Below are 18,539 nucleotides of genomic sequence, written 5' to 3'. Positions count from 1 at the left end.
AATTTAAAAAACGACAAATCACAGTTACTAAATAAATAACAGCCGCGTGGAAATAAATTGAAATTTTGTTGAAATAGGTGAACGCGTCGGGTCACGACGAGGGCAAGTGCGTTAAAAGCGGCGTTTAATTGGATAACAAAAATAATCGAGATCGACACACATACAGATAAATTCAGAGTGGATTCGAGTTACCATGATCCATGGCGTGATTGTCATAATTATAACATCATATTAAAACTTTATTTGGTGGAAACACATTGACCAAACCCGGATTCTTATTTCAGAAAATATTACGCAGATCAAGTTGCAAGCATGGAGGTAAAACAAGAACAGAGGTGTGAATTCGACATTCAACACCAATCACCAAACAACTCAGAAACTTTTAGCCTTCGAAAATGAAAACAATTAGCAGTGTGTAAGGGCTGTGTAATTTCCTGTTTGTCCGACGCTTCGTTTTCGTATCACTGTCAAAATTATTGCTACCTTTACCTACCTTTACCTACCTTTACCTTTACCTACCTTGCTAACAGGGACTAAATAGTCTCTACAAAACGATAATCAGAATCGCAAAAAAGTCAACTCATTTGAAACACTTGCTGGACGTCTCTCTCTTCTGAAATCCGCTTCGATGATCATGGTCCGGAATCTATTTCTTTCAAAAGTGTTGCGCCAGGTTTATGTTGTCGGCGTTTCTCTTTAAACCTAATTGTTTTTTTCATGGACGAGGACAGTTTTTTTGAAAAAATTAATCTGAGGTTAAGTGGCTTTCGTCCACTGATGTCGCACCTTCGGATCGCTTAGAAACGTGTGAATACTTACACTATGACTATACGTTACACTGCAATTGCCCACAACACAACATCTAAAAACTCTCTCTCTCAAAAAAAAAAAAAATAGAAAAAAAAAAGAAAAAAACGCCGACTGAAAAATGTATATCGTTTAAAAGTATACTGAATGACCAGTGTTATTACGGCTCAGGGGTATAACTTCCTCTAATATTAGTATTTTGGCATTTTGGTGGCGCACTTTCGGCGAGAGTCGGAAATCCGGAAACAGTCGACCGTTTCAGGATAGGTGGGCGTGGCTACAACACGAGAAATATTCCAAATTTACTTGGATACGAGTAATCATTTTCAGCAAAAAAATCAATAACTGCCCATTTCAGTGGGATACAGATCTAAAATGGGAAACGTGAGGGTGGGCATTGCACAGGCACTTCAAACATGTGTCAGGTTACATGTACGCAACAACAGCTGATTGCTATATCGATTTCTAGGGATTTGCAACTTTCCAGAAATATAGTAAATACCATAATCTTTCTACTTGTGTTGACATTTCAAGGTTTAAATACAAAATCTAGACTCAAGATCTCATTAAGTAAAGTTAATTGCCAAATGTCAATGATTATCATCAGTTGGTCTTTTGTTTTAAAATAAACAGGGGTCGATCGACCTGATGATTTCCACTACTGTGATATTGCTGTTAATATAATCCTTCTATGCAATGCTCGGTTCTTGTTGAATACAATTTTCCATGAATTATACAAAATCATTTTGATGATCAACCAAAGTTAGCCAGATGTACTCTGCAGATGTTGGAATTAAATCGCAATCTATAGTGTAAATTTGATAAATGATCATTTTATAGTTTAGATCAGCATGGTTAGTGGGATCAAATATTGTTGAAATCTATCCTCCCTGCATCTATTAAAAGTATTCATAATGCTTACGTACATCATACGGCAATATATTATATTGCGATTTGTAAATTTTCAGAATGTTCCGACAGTGATTTCCAATGCATCATCTCCAAAGAGTGTGTACCCATGTACAAAACGTGTAATGAGATTTTCGAATGTGAGGATGGCAGCGACGAGAACACTGACTTATGTGGTGAGCATAATATAATCAAAATATTTGAACTATCAGTATTACCTTTCGGAAAGCATGCATACACTAGAGAATTTTTATTACGTCACTAAATTAGAGCGCAATGTTTTTGACTGCATGAAATGCAGTACGAGAACGATGCATGAGTCTCACGAATAACATGGAGTGATGGTGTATTTTTTTGAAATATATTAGCATATGTTGATTCACATGTGGCATCAACCACATGTCATAATCAAATGATTGCTGCGTGAAAAACTTCACGGAACCCTGGTTAAATAATTTCGACGAAAGAGGGCAACGACTCTTCAACAACCCTAGCAAAGCAAATGAGCTTTGCAATGTGCAGCCCATAAACAGAAGAAATTGGGATATTGGTGAAAATGTCAAGATGACATGGATCTATCATTTGAATTTAAGACGGTGGAAAGTGCATTTTGTGTACCCGAACGATGTCAGTTTTTCTATCCCACTATACAGTACTGTAAGCAATGAACGGGAGGTAGCATGGGTTATTTTCATTAGTTTTTTTCTGGATTACAAAATAACACACTGTGTGTTTTTCACTGCAGCACTATATATCTATAGTACAGGGAACACCAAAGATTTTCTAGAATGCGTTATAAGCACCATATAAAAAGGGGTAATATAACGAAAATAAATTTGTTGAAGTTTGTCCAAAATTAACTCAAGTGTGCTTCTTGTGATATGGCAACTGAAAACCGTAGCTATAAATTGTCATAAAGCATTATTATTAGACGAAACTTGATAACAATTGTTTGTTTGTTTGTTTCTTCCAGGAAGTTTTCATTTGAGTAATTTAGCTCTGAACAAACCAGCTTTGCAAAGTAGTACATTTGAACTGAGATCTGCTGATAAAGCCAATGATGGTACCTATGGCAACGATGACCATGGCGTGTGCGCCTGGACAGCAGAAGAAAGAAATCCGTGGTGGAGTATTGATCTTGAGAGAAATTATATTATATATCAGTTGTTTGTCGTACAAAGCACCAATCAACGTACGCAGTGACAATAGATAACTTTTCGCGATAATTGTTTTAATGAACGCATGAAAAACTGTTATTATAGTTGTAAAGATATTATTTCTTCTATTTGACAAACCAACGCTCAGCGCCAGCGTAATTACAATCTTGCACGGAGTATAATTGTTATCATATATTTTTATTATTATCGTCATATCAGTTTAATACATTACTTAAATAATAATATTTTTATACACTGAGGAAGAACACTTTATACGGGTTCAACCGTATCAATTAGTGATGCTGACCATTTCTTACTTGCCTTCTCATAATTTAGATGTAGTTCATTATTAATGGTTGTTTGGAGCTGGGACAGCAAAAGCAAAATTCATTCTTGGTTATTTTAGCACCATCTCTTAAAGAGAGAGCGCATGGCAATAGTTATATTTTGGTCGATAATTAATATGTTTGTTCCGGTAATAAGTGTTCTCATGTTTAACATTACGTCAGTGCAAAAGTAGATAAAGATAAAACATCTGATTTTGCCCCAAAAATTATTGGCTTACTGGCTTGTGGACAGCTAATGGTCTAGGTACTATTAACTTGTCCTAGAGGACGATAGTCGTCTCGCAGAACATGTTAACATTTCGTTGCATACGTCTCCATGAAGACCATATGAAACAAGACGCGCCGAGACGCGAAGACCACCCCCTAAAAAACAATTTGTGAAAAGTGAACGCATCCGCGAAATGCTGAAGAATATAGAATAAGTTAGAGCGGGAGTTTAAGAAAGTTAAAAAAAATCATTTCCATTCTTTATTACTTTATTGCGTTCCAGAATTTTCAATGTACAACGTTGAAGTGAGGATTGGACCGGATGCCAATAACTCCAAGAACAGCTTATGCGCGAAACTTGACGGTTATTCGAAGACCGCCGATATCAACATTACCATAGATTGTGAAAAGCCATTGGTTGGGCGGTATGTTAGCATACAAAGTGACACCGGTGATAATATTATGCAGCTAGCATTGTGCGAGGTGGAAGTCAACGGAATAGGTAAGATGAAATTGTAATTGTAATAATATCAAAACCTGCTGACACATAGGGTATGTACAAATATACTTTGTATACTATGCTTTGGTATCGTGCAGGAATTGGATTTTTCAATACTATTTCCGTTCACTGTGAGATCCCGCGTTATGCGTGAAATCAAAGATGACAAATAAAGGTCATAGCGTCTTTCGTAGTGTTATAACATCTCGTGAGATTTGACAAACGCGAATTTATTTTTGGTGTATTTTCTCCATTAATATTGCACGCGATATACATTTTATAACGTCAATGATGATGAAGTACAGTTGACTCAGCGTCATATCCTCTACTAAAAAATCGGCATTTCGACAGTTACCTATGAAAAACAAAGAAAAGCAAGTTGAAAGCCAAATCATTCAATTTTTGCAGCAGACGTTCGGTCTGCATCTTTCACGCATTACGCGATACCTCGTAGTGAATGAGAAATAAACCTGTCGCCACAATAATTCCTATCCATATACAACTATTGTACGCAAATAGTATTCAAACAACAGTTTCCTTTCTTCTGTGTTAGTTAATATAACTCACAACACGTTGGTGTAGGCAATGTATCACGTAAATCCAGTACTAGTTGTGATTCTTACTGAAGGTGATTGGCTCCAAGAGCTCTCGGTAGGCAAACCAGCAACACAGAGTAGTACCCATAGATATGATGACGCATATAGAGCCGTTGATGGTTATGCTAACTCCCACTATATCTGGGGGCGTAGTTGTTCCCGCACACAACGTCAATTTGAACCCTGGTGGAAATTAAACTTACGGGAAAAAAATGAAGTTCACCGAATTGTGATAACACAAAGAACCGACTGCTGTTGTAAGTACCCATTTTGAAAGTATACTTCAGTGGTTCCTGTCAGCATGGGAATCATATGAACCGACAAGCCAAAATGTAATATTCGCTGGCGCGTTTTCGCACGAGGTTTACCACGCATAATGAGGCATACTACCAAACCAAGACACGTTATTATCTATTTGATCCATTACATAAAAATATACTTACTTACTACCGGTATAAATCTTGTAGACAATTTCGCCATTGAAAATTTCGTCTTCGCGTCACATTTCTACATAGTACTATATTTAAAAACTATGGTTAATACTGCAAATGGTTACTAAAGATGTTAAAGGCGTATATCAGGTATCGAATAGTATGAGAGCAAATTCAGTACTTCAAATTGAAAATCAGAATCAGCTAAACTAGTAGGACATTCTCAAATTAAGTAATTTAAAGTTTCGTCATCAACAAAGCAAATAATACTGATTCCCTAGTACAATATTTTAGTCACTATTCCAGTTATTTGTTAAAGGAAAAAACAAAATTGAGTGTTGAATAGTGACTCAATTGACTCAAAAAATCATCGGTGAAATTCCTGTTATGTATTTGGTATGATCAACTAAAAGGTATGACAATACAATAACGTTAATGGTTAAATATAGTATATTCAATTTATGATGAATACTATAATATTATTTGCAGTGAAAATTTTAGAAGACGCCGAAATACGAGTAGGAATAAAGCAAATACTGAATGCTAATATGCTTTGTGGTACCATAACTCAAGAACAGGTTTTAACAAACCACTCTATCACGATTGTGTGCGATCCGCCAGTTGTAGGACAATTTGTAAGTGTATCCTTGGCTGGAAAAACAGACGAACTTACCTTGTGTGAAGTGCAAGTATTTGGATTAGGTAACATTGCTTCCTTGTTTGTTCGTTTCGCATTGCATTTTGTTGCATTGCATTTATTGCGACTTAATTAATCGTGTTAATACGTATTTCTCTGTCGCCATTTCACAGCGGTCATCGACCACCTTCGAAACGTCGCATTGCATAAACCAGCATATCAGAGTACGGCTTATTATGGCCTTGGACCGAACCGTGCTGTCGATGGCAATTCCAATTCTAATATGTATGAAGGGAATAGCTGTTTTCATACCATGAACGAACACAACGCGTGGTGGAAAACGGTTTTACAAGGAACCTACAGAGTTTATAAAATAATGATTGCGAACAGAATGGATGATCGCTGTAAGTCTTCATCACCAACCAGATTTTCTTTCTAATCTAGCACCTCAAAAAAGCACGTTCATGTACAAACCATAGTAATTGTCATCTACCCTTTGGTTGCGTTGATGCAAGAGCATGTATCAAAGCTGCATAACTTGGACTGAAGGCGTGTTATTTTCATTCAAAAACGAACACTATACCAGACGACGGTCAGCAAGATAACTTCAACTGGCTATTCAGCAGTCCGGAAACCATTCTAGCTCACAGAAAACTGTTACTCTCCAAAGAATACAATGTTTATCTAATTATGCAGCGCGCACGCCCCCACTCCTTTTCTGTATCTTTTCAGTGATGTCATTGCATATCATGAATAATAATAGCAATAGATTAGCTATAAATAAGACCAGTCTGTGGTGGTTCATTGCGTTCATCACACCTTTTGCAAAATTATTTTTTCCATTTTGTTTTTAAAAATCACAACAGCTGGGCCAGTCTAGCATAAACTATGCATGCCACATTACTCTTATTTTCACAGCGGATCGATTAGAGGGTGGCGTTCTAAGAGTTGGTTTTTATGAAGACCACACAAAGAACTTCCAATGTGGTGAGCCATTCAACAGTATTGAAGTGGTCGCAGAAAGTGTTACACGTGTGTGTGTTACTCCAGTCATTGGCCGATACGTGAGTCTCCAGCACGAAGATTTATCCTCAACTATGATTCTCCATGTGTGTGAGATTATGGTTTTTGCTGAAGGCAAGTCATTATTGCATTCATTCATCGACATATTTCCGACATCTGGGAGTTCTATACATCAATTATTTATAATATCTGTTTCAGAGATCCGTAAATCAAAGAATGGCATCGATCGAAGAACTCGTTTTCAGTTTCACAAGCAGTCGTCTGTGATTGTGGTAGGCGTATCAACAATGGACTACCTCAATCGTGTGTCTATAGAGGAATGTATGCAGAAATGTAGCAGTCGTCTAGGTCTCGTATGTGGCGGCATACAATACAATGAAGTCGATAATAGTTGTTTTCTGTTTGAACAGCAAAGCCTTGAAGCTAATGAGAACTTAGAGTTCACCTTCAAAGCATTCTCTCATTTCTATATTCGACTGTCGATTGGTGGTAAGATGCTATTTTGTTTATAATTTCTCTCACTCAAATATAATTGCTACATATGTATTAACCTTGGAGAAGAAAGATTGTTAGACACTGACAATATTACATAATTTACCGAGCACTGAATTCATATACTCATTTCCATGTGGATAATTACACATAAAGCGGGGGTCAACTGCTTGTCGTTGTTCACAAACAAGAGTCTATCCACGAGGTTTTGCGGGGTTTTTTTTGCATGGACCATTATCGTCGCTTAGGACTCAATTCCCGAGCATGCGCAGGCGATGACCCGCCCGCTTTAAGTTGATCTTCTCTTTATACAGTTATCACAACATATGATGACATATGTCCTGACAATTATTTTTCCTGCAAAACGGGTGAATGTGTACATGAATACAAAGTGTGTGATACCAATATACACTGTCCAAATGGGGAAGACGAAATCAACTGCACAAACACAAACATAGCAGGTAAATAACGCATACAGTATGTTAAATGTCACTCTACTTCGCATACGTTGTGTTTATACAATACAAATACGCCACCGTTTGAAATGTTTCTTTATGTTATTCGTTAGATGAAGACGAATTTCCCATTGGATGGTTTACACCTTATTTAGATTTGACCTATGAATTCCGAGTTTTCGACCACTTTGCAATCCATGGATATAAGAACCATGGGTTTCAAAGGGTGAAGGGTGATAACCCACCTGATTGGTCCAGATTTAAAACATTCAGTAGAAGTCACGATTACAGCAACGTGAAAGATTCCCTAGCAATATCTCCAGAAGATCTCATTAAGTACGGACATCGCGGAGACGACTTCATTATGCAGTGCAGTTATGGAGGCATTCAATGTAGCGCAAGGTTCAATGTATTCATTTATTTGTTTGTTTACACCAGTTATTTCGAGGACAATCCGCTAATCATTACGACAATAATAATGTGAGCGCTTAAGTGAACTGAGAACCGGAATAGCATGCGTAATCGACAGTATATATCGTCCCCATCTGATGGGAACGTAATTCATCCCAATCAAATACCATGTTTTGGTGGTTACGGTAGAATGTAAACAATTTTATACTTATGACAATTTTATCAGAGTTAACTCAATGTTATGTTATTTGCAGGGATTTTAGCGTATTTCATGATAAGCATTATGGTAACTGTTTCCGATTTAACCATGATATTGAAAAACCACGTTACACCAGAAAAACGGGACCTGACTATGGTAAATAGACTTTATGAACTTTGACTGCAATATCGTGTTAGAGTTTATGATTTTAGTCATTCAAATTACGTTGCATACGCCGTGACATCATTTGTTTAACTTCAGGGCTCCAACTAACTTTATACACTGAGCAAGACGAGTATATCGGACTTTATGGTAAAGAATCCGGTGTACGTGTTGTCATTGCGCCGCAAGACAACGCACCCTTCCCAGTGAGCCAAGGACTAACGGTGAAACCAGGAAGTGCTACGTCAATCGCAATCACTGAGGTAAACTAAATACATCTTGCTTCTTATCATAATATGATAGGTCACCAATCATGTGGGAATATTTTGCGTACGGTTGCATATAGATGACGCAACATTGTAATTACGCCTTGATTTTCAGGATCGAACACAAAGATTACCAAAGCCTTATGGCAACTGTATTTATGGTGATGGTAAAGATCACTTTTACAAAGGAAACTTTTCTTACTCTGACTTGGTGAGTGAGACTTCAATATATATTGCGCCAATAATTTGATCTGTTAGTTATTATTATGGTCTGCATCGACATTTCTGGGATTATTTTTTACATATTAATAGGTTTATGATATTTAAAAGAGTCATTTTCATAATGTTCAAAATTTGTTCATAACTGTATGATAAAATATTGGAAAATTTGAATGAAATTTATAAATCAATCAATTTACATCTACAAACAGTCGTGTGAAAAAGAGTGTTTGGCTAAAACTATGAAGAAGTATTGTAATTGTACAGACAGTTCATTCGAAAAATCACTTCAATGTAAACTACTGAACAAAGAGCAAGGTTAGTGACATCTTTCTGGATTATGTAGTGTATTACAAAAACAAACAAAAATGTGTTGTGCTGCAGGAAACTTACAAAGAGTATAATATCAATGATGAGCAGTTTCGTATATCATGTCTCCAGTGAAATTGGCCCTTAGTAGTCTAATGTTTTTCTCTAATAAGATATAGAAGTCTGTTGGTTTACTATAACAGGATTGATTTACTATAATGCGATCACTTAATAGGTTCATTTACTATAATGTATATTGATGTACCATAATGTAAACGAGTAGAATATCGGTTTACTCTACTTCGATCTGAAGGCCCATTAGACTATATTCCAATTTCCTTGTATATTGATTCATCACAATGTCATATTGTTTTTTTATTTTTCAGATCGTTGTCGGCAGTTGATGCTTTTCATGTTCAACTGGAACGTATTAGCATGCAAATGTCCACAGTCTTGCTAGTAAGATTTTTTTGGCAGTATCGATTTTGATTTATTAACTTAAAATAAGAGCATGTATTTATAAGTAATACATGTTAAAATCTATATTTCAGTGAGGTAGATTATGAAGATTTCTCTTTCGAAGTGGCCTTCAGATGTGTATCTGGTAAGAATTATACAATAAAACATACAAAGAATAACAAACAAACAAACACACATTTCCGTGTTATTCACATAATTGGTAAACTCCACGCTGTTATACATGTGTATAACTTGCCAATACCACACTGTTATTCACGTGTATAACTTGCAAATACCAAACTGTTATTCACGTGTATAACTTGTATAATTGGAAAACCGCAGATATTCACGTGCACAAATAACTAACACGCTGTTATTCACATGTAAAAATAAATAAAACGCTGTTATTCACGTGCATATCTTGCAAATATGACACTGATATTGACGTGTATAACTTATAAATACCAAACTGTTATTTACGTGCATAGCTGCTGTTGTTCACATGTATAATTAGAAAACTTTTGTTATTCAGATGCACAAATGACGAACTTACTTAGCTATCTAGGAAATTTATTATATAAAATTAGAAAATTATATACTTATATACTTTTTTCAGAACAATCTGTTAAAAACCCTTCATGTCAAGAACAGTAAGACAAGAAATATCAACGACAACATTGCTGCAAGGTATTTTATATCTATTTTGCATTTGATTACAATCATACTTAAAGTTGACTAATACAGCTTCGTGAGAGTCTTTTTGCTTATATATTTCTTATTAAAACCTTATTAATATTACTTTACGCGGATTGCGGGATTGATGCACTGGATACTAAGGGGGAATGTACAATGTTACTTGTTCTATTAGATCATTTTCTTTGCAATTTTTTTAATGTTTTTTTTGCGGGATCTACATTTTTTAAATATTAGGCAACCCAAATTATATAACATATCAACTGTGCGTAATACATGGGAAATACCGATGCGCGCATCGAAATACTACTCTTTATATTTGTCACTCGTCCTTTATCTCGTTACCAGTTTCACGATTTTTGTGCTGATGCAGTTAAATTTGTAGGCGATAACACGTGGTATTGTGAGAAGTAGTATCTATATATTTTTTCTAGCGAGTATTTACATAACAAATGTCAATTCTTCGATTTGTATTCATGGTGTGCAGATAAGCGTAGTGGAACAATAAACCACTAACAATGAACTAAGAAGATGAAATGATATTACTCTAGGTGATATTACTGAGACAATGGTCGCCATTCGTCGTCGCATCTTATGTTATGTTTTTTCCTTGCTTTCTTCAATGCATTAGTAACAATCTTGCAAGACTGGAGATATATTTCGATAAATTATCGTACAGTATGACTTCCCAGTATAAAGCATATACGGTACGTGGTGATACATTCATTCATTCATTCATTCATTCATTCATTCATTCATTCATTCATTCATTCATTCATTCATTCATGTTATTGTCTTTTTGCGATTTCTTTTTGTTTTGTTTTGTTTCAGTGGGAAGACCTACTAAGTGACATCGGAGGTACATTGGGCCTGTATATAGGCACATCTCTTATTACAGTGATTGAAATAACAACCTTCATAATAGCTATATGTCAACATTTATGCAAGAAACGAAGTAATGAAGCTAACAACAAAGTTGCATCTGGTTGAGCCAACTTCGTATGTAAGACTTATTGCTACTGGAATATATCGTTTCTTAGTTAAAATAAATTGTAATGTATTTGCATGTATATGTATCTTACATGGTACTGTTCCTAAAATAATCAATAAAAATCATCACTTACGACTTATAGTGATAATATTTAATCATCTAAAAATTGTGAATTGGTTTATGATTTACAAGCACGAATATAAAGTATGAGTTGATGCTCTTTAATTTCAGTGAGCATTGTATTCAATCTCAGTATTTGGCAAATTTCAATTCGACTAATACTGCCTAACCATAATTTTGTTTATCATTAATGTTAACTGTCCTAATATTACCTTTCAAATTGTGTTAATTCACGTTTATATTTAGTTAAAGTGTGTTTCCGTGTTTTCATTACCATGTTTTCATTATACTATTCGTATTTTGTAATTCTACTTATTATTTGACTTTCTTTGTATCAAACTAGTGTCATTATGTTTCATTTTCAATGTGTAAAGCTCTTAATATAAATCAGTTATTGTCATAAATATAACTTCTGTAATGTTGAATTTGACATAGTTTGCATAATCAATAATGGATAAAACAGTCAAAGCATGTTTGGTTACTGGCCAGTTTTCAAAATTGAAAATATCTAAAAAAATCTGTATGAATCTTTATTTTAAACTAAGCAATGAACATTGAACAAACAACAATAAATGTATTTGTTTCATCATTCATTTGTTTACTGTCACCACGTTTCACCTTACTCAGAATTGTAATGTTCTGGAAAATATGTTTCATATTGTAAGAAAAAAATGAAATATCTAACACCAATATATTATAATATATACTTTCCATAAGACTTAAGGTAGCGAGAAGGGAAATTTTCACTTTTTTCTTGATTTTTCAAAAATTGATAAAACGGTTACTTTAGACCTTGATACATCACCCCAGGTTTACAAAAGATCGAAATTGCGAAATAACGTTGCTCAAATTAGTGTTTTAAAACACTAGCAGAAAAGACTACAACTGCCGTTTCGTGGATATTTGCATAGTGTTTATCTTTGAAAGGGTTTAAATGATAACATCTTATCTGTATACTCTGTTGTTGACGATTCTGATATAACGGGTGATAAGCTTCCAGTTGCAAACAATGCGTGTTTATCTAACGTCCATTGTCAGCATTATTGCCAGTCGAGACTTCGTCGGAGAAACATGGTCATACAGTACCTATTTCGCCCAACCTTCCGCTTTTACATCGACCGCTTATCGCTTAATTTCCGACCACGCGGTCTTGTCCGACCGGAAACCGACCGCATTTTAATCGCGTTTTTTTTTCGCTCGCTCGCTCATTGAAAACATTGACCGCTCGCCCAAACACTGAAAACTGGCACATGGGTGGTCGAAATGGTGGTTTTGATAGTAAAGTGTGAACATACAACTAGTATTAACTATTATTACATTCTGAACGACACTTCAAATCAAATAGTTGTATTACACTTGTATCGTGAAAGCAACTGAACTGGGACCTCTTGTTACGTGTTTTGGGCGCTTGTTCTAGATGTAATATTTTTTTTTATTTTAATGAGACAGTTACGTGAAAAAAGCCTAGGTAACTCCTTTTGACAGAGCAGAGAAACGAGGAAATGTTAGTGATTAATTCCAAAAATAACGATACCGAATCCACATCGGTCCACGTCTGGTAAAATTTGACATTCAATTTTTAAAATTAAGTCACGATCATTGAATGAGCTCGGTCTATACCGTACCGCAAAAGTGTTCCCACAAAAAATATTTTCGACTAAAAACGGCCACATGCCCTAAAAAAATCGAACAGAGCTTGACATGTATGAATAATTTATTGGGCTTAAATGAAAAACGTGTCAAATTTAGTTATAGCCATAACTATTTGGTGGCCAGTCGATGAACAATTCAAAACTCAGGATTCACACGGAAGTCCTTCAGGGCTGAAAATCATCGACGCTACCTGATCGGAGCACGAACTGGGTCACAGAACCATATTTGTCCGTATTATCAACAGGATTTTGCAAAATAACCACACACACATTTTCAATCTTTTTTAGCGCGGAAGTTGCCAACAAATGTAAAAAAAAATCGTGAATTTCACGAGAAAAAGGTGATGCGGAAGCGGGCATATAACGATTTAAGCGCGTTTCAGTGGACAAGTATTTGCAACACAGTGTTTTGAGTTTTGTGAAGTTTTATGGTGTTTTAATGAGTTTATGAGTACGGAATATGATGGGAGGAAGGATGCCCCACGTGTTTTTAAGAGTTTTGAGATTTGTCGATGTACAGAGATATCGACGTTTTAAGAGTTGTTTTTGTTTATGTGTTGTTTCCGGAATACTTCTGACGCTTTTTGAGTTGAGAGCACCTTTGTAACGTTTTTTAATGTCTTTTTGGGACGAGAGGTGGTGCGCTTATATACGTATTGTTTGATAACGCAAGCTTTTGTTCATGATAACAGGATTATATGTAACTTAGTAGTGCCTATCGTTTTAGTCTTTTCCCGTCTTTTATTGCCAGAGGAGAAATGTGTTATGAAAGCGACTTTGTCTTGCATTCCGTTCCACGCCGTATGACTTTTGTTTAGATTAACAACTTGTGAGTTCAGTTGAAGTTTATAAGCGTATATGACAGGAGTTTGATTAATAGCTTGTTTATTCATTGTTTATTAGTTACCGCTTTGCAATGCTTTAACAGAGAGACGCATCCCTGGTTATCACGTGATCATGCTGTCGACTGCAGTGATTGGCTGATCGCTTGGTTACACCGCCACGCCTTAGTGTTTTGGACCTTTTGATATAGAGTTTGTAACCTTAGTAACGAGAGACAGTGCAGCGAAGGGTTACCTCAGCCGACCGTTTTGAGAAAAGCTGGCCTATTGGTAACTTTTCCTTTGTTTTTGATTTATAACCGTTGATATTTGTGACTTTATAACCATTGTATTTAGACTTATAATCAGTTTATTAATCAGTGTGTTTTACTATTTTTGATTTATACCTTTTTTTATTAGTATTGTATTTAACCCGTATGACGATGAGTAGAGGACGGTATCTTTGATTTATGAACGTGTTATGCCGGGAGGCATGGCTCAGTTTGAGTGAAGGGATGTATGACGAAATTGTTTTGCGTATCTGTTGATCGACTTAATTAGTTGATTACGAGTGAATGGTTGTGTTATGTCTGGCACCGTTTAGGCCATTTGAGGTTCTGGAGGGAACTTGGTTCAGTGATTTGGAACTAATTACGAGATAACCGTCGCTATTTGGGCTACTATTTCTGACACTTGGTATTCATAGTTATTAATGTAGTGAACGATTAATCAAAAGATATGACGTATTCAGTACTTAGTGTGATTGGCTGTATGTTTGAAGGTTACGCCCTAGAGTCTTTTTACTGCTTTGTAATTGGTTAATGTATTGAAAATGAATAAAGTTGTTTTTAGTTGGTTTTGGCGAGCACACAAGGACAGAGGCAGTCCAGTCCTGGAGAGTCTTGGGGCGAGTCTTGGACAGTCTTGGGCTAGTCTTGAGTCAGCCTTGCGATAGTCTTGGGAACTTTTCCCCAGAGCGCTGTGTCTTGATCGACTAAGATGAGAGTTGAAACGTATTTCGTTGTGTGCGTCTATTTGACTGTAAGGTTTAAGTGACGTTCCCGATCCCGCACCTCAAGGGGACGCGACATAGAGACGAGACGAGTTTCCCCCTGGCACGTGTGGAAACCCCAAAGGAGAAGAATTTCCCCCCTGATAATAGTATTACAATGGGATTTGGGAGATGATTACCAATGATATTGTTACAAGATAAATAATTTGCTTCATTGAACACATACAAAATGCATATTTCCACTGAGATCAGTCGGACCTTTGAATGTGTATCACCAGTGATCAGTCAAGTAGAAACAGTCAAAATATTTTATCAGATATTTTAAATTTTTGCATTTTATTTTCATACAGGACATCTGTTGTTCATACACGGAGATTCCCGTTACGATCAGCAATATGCGTTGTCGACTCGACTCGCCCTATGACTGACCTTGTCTTTGTACATCAAAATAATTATTCCATTAACTCCAAGTGAGTATACACGGCAGCTAGGATTTCACGTTCAAGGGGATTGATTTTGTTTTAGGGTGCGGTCGCCTCTTGTGCATGCGGCAGACAGACATATCGAGTCGTTGTTTACAAACAAGCATCTATTCGTGAGTCTTCTCGTTTTCAGCATGCGTTGTTATCGTCGTTTGGGTTTCAATCCCTCGCATGCGCAGGTGACGATTCGTCTGCTTTGAAATTAATATACCATTATAAATTACAATTCTAATAATGAATGCATTGTTTAAATGGCATATGGTTCAGTCAGCTGATTGGAAACACACCATGAGTTGGTTTGAGAAGGAGATAGTTAATATCTTCACCTTCACAGAATTACTAATATGGATAATGTAGATAACTATATTTCTTATGAGCGGTGGAAAACGGATGTAACGACAAGATAGCAAACGATCAAAGTGTATTTTTGAAAACAAACTCAGTAAGAGACGTCAGAGAGAGGTTTAGCCCTTCAAGATGGCAATTGTTTTTTTTACATTTTGCACTCCGACCTGCAAGAAAATTGTCAATTGGCTGGTTGCTGCGTCAAGTGAACTTTGGCATCAAGCTATTCGCAAGGAACGCCGGGAACGAGTGAATGATGTCAATAGATTGCACCCCCTAGAGGCCTGGGCGAAAAGCTGCGGCCATGATTTTTTTTTACTGGCAAAAAATTTACCAGCAGTTTGCAAGGAAAATAGACAAGTACTATACTATTTAATACATAAAAATGGCAGAATATATCTTTTCAACAGTAAATTTTGTTAAGTGTTAATATTGGCATGTATAAACATCGTATTGCCAAGCAAACCGAGATATCCACCTGACAAAATGGTGGATCTCGGCATCTAATAACAAACAATTGTGGCGCAATTACTTACTGTTAAATCGTAAATATGTATGCAAATGTAACTTAAACTTAATGTCTATTTAAATTAGATATGGTCAATTGCATGTTATTTCATGTACTTCCTGATATGTGAAATTCAAGCACTTAGTTGTACAAATGCTGCTGAGTGGGCAGCCTACAACTAGAGTCACAACCTTCAATCTCCCTTGGCCTTATGAAATAAAAAAATATCTGTTTCCGGTAACTCCATATACCCATTTTTGGGGGGGAAAAAATAATATATTTGTTAATGTACTTAAAATTATTTATTTAAAACTAAATTAGGTATGGTCAATTGCATTATAGTTTTTTATTTCACGTACTTTCTGATAGGTAAAAATCAAACACTTAGTTGTACTGATGAGAATATTTTGAAAACCAACTTAGATGTATTTTTTCACATGATTATGTTAAACCTTGATTGCGTTCTATGTACGTAAGTAGCGCCCGCTAGTGATGAAATGCCTCTGTTAGCGGATTTGTTTGTCATTTAAACTATACCAAATCATTGTAAACAACGTCCCTTGCATCCAACTATGTCACCGAAGTGTGCGACTTACAGAAACATTAAATTTGGAAATATCTCGTTTTGCCATTTTATTAGTTTTTAATCACTAGTGCAATGTGAGTGTTTTGAAATATTTGCCATATCACAAAGCATCGTACAAATTCACCAATAATTCAACGACTTCTTTTAACAATCATCCTATGACAATTTTTTAATTATGCATTGATATAATATATTAAAAATTCAAAGAAATGGCAATATTGATTGGGTATAATAAGTATTATATTGATGGTGTTAATCCATTGATTTGATTGGTTCAAACACAAAATTTGCATATGCAATCCATGGTATATTGACTGTCCCGTAGCGGTGCTCGAATTCAAGCTGACAAAATTGCAGTGAAATTGCACCCGGGTAATTGCCATCTGTTTCATAGAACACGGGACAACCCAGGATTCGACGACGATATATGGTATTGTAATTCTCCACTATGGGTAAATACATTACATGAGATGATGAAGGTAATTTCGAAAGCTACAGATTTGTGCCGAGTGCACACCAACCACTGTATTAGAGCGACGGCGTGCAAAGTCTTTCTTTCGGACGGAGTTGAGACAAGGCATATCATGTACGTGTCACAAAAACGATGCGACAATCTGATCTTACACCATCACACTTACGCCAGAACAACGACAAAACTTGTCAGTCATACTGTCACAAAACTTTGGTTATACCAAAGGTATCCAGGTCAGATGTTGGAACTGAGGTCGCCGTACATGACACACCGCGTCCCGCCGCGTCTCAAATTTCGGTCGAACCAAGTACCACTGAACGTCAAATATCCACATTTACAAGTAGTATAATGAGTCACAAAACCGGTTTATTTCACAACTGTACATTTAATGGGCAAATTACAATCCAAATTGTACAAAAACCGGAATGAAAACGAGGAAAATCCGTTGTTTTAATGTCCCAAACTGTACACAACCCTGTATTTCAAATCACGTTAACGCTCAGTAAAAGGTCAGAAAGGTTATCTTTTGTTATGGTAATTTGTGTGTTTACGCTACTCTATTCACCATGGATACGTTTCTTTTTCATGCGGAAGAAAAATTAGTTTGTATTCAATTTGAACTGTGTTGCGCATGTAATTTTTGTATGCATTCAGCGTACAACTGCATACTATTCTTATAAATATTCAATGTTCAAGGGCCATAATCAGTAGATGAAAGTAAACTCTTTCTTTACTAGTTTTATCGAATTGTCAATATACTGGTATAATATAAGAGCAATAACCCCCCTCCCCCGCCGAAGTTGGGTATACCATTTGATATTGCACAATTCACTCCATATATGCACTCGCCTGCGGCTCGTGCATATATGTCGTGAATAGTGCATTATCTCGTGGTATACCCGCCTTCGGTGGGGGTTATTGCTTAAATACTAAACGCATACTTAATGTCAGCTTCCTTTATTTCATGTTTTGTGATATTACCTCAAACCCTGCAAATGGAAGTGTGCATGGAATCATGGGAAGAAACGGTGTGCATTGTGCAATCTGTCATAAAGGTGATTGACAGGTCATACTTGTTTTCAACTCTGGGAGGACAGTGGGTTCTACCAGGTGTGCTTGTAATTTACATAACAACGGGTGTTTACAACTTGAGAAGTTTGAATAACAAAGGATTTTTATGATCTACTGAGTTGCCTACGCGACACAGCTGCTAGCAAGATTACATTCTGATTGGATCATGGGGAAACCCAGGTGGTGCCACTACCTATAAAT

The sequence above is a fragment of the Saccoglossus kowalevskii genome, chromosome 22, assembly GCF_978046115.1.
Source record: "Saccoglossus kowalevskii chromosome 22, keSacKowa6.1, whole genome shotgun sequence".
NCBI classification, from domain to species: domain Eukaryota; kingdom Metazoa; phylum Hemichordata; class Enteropneusta; family Harrimaniidae; genus Saccoglossus; species Saccoglossus kowalevskii.
Note: the sequence above shows the minus strand (reverse complement) of the source record.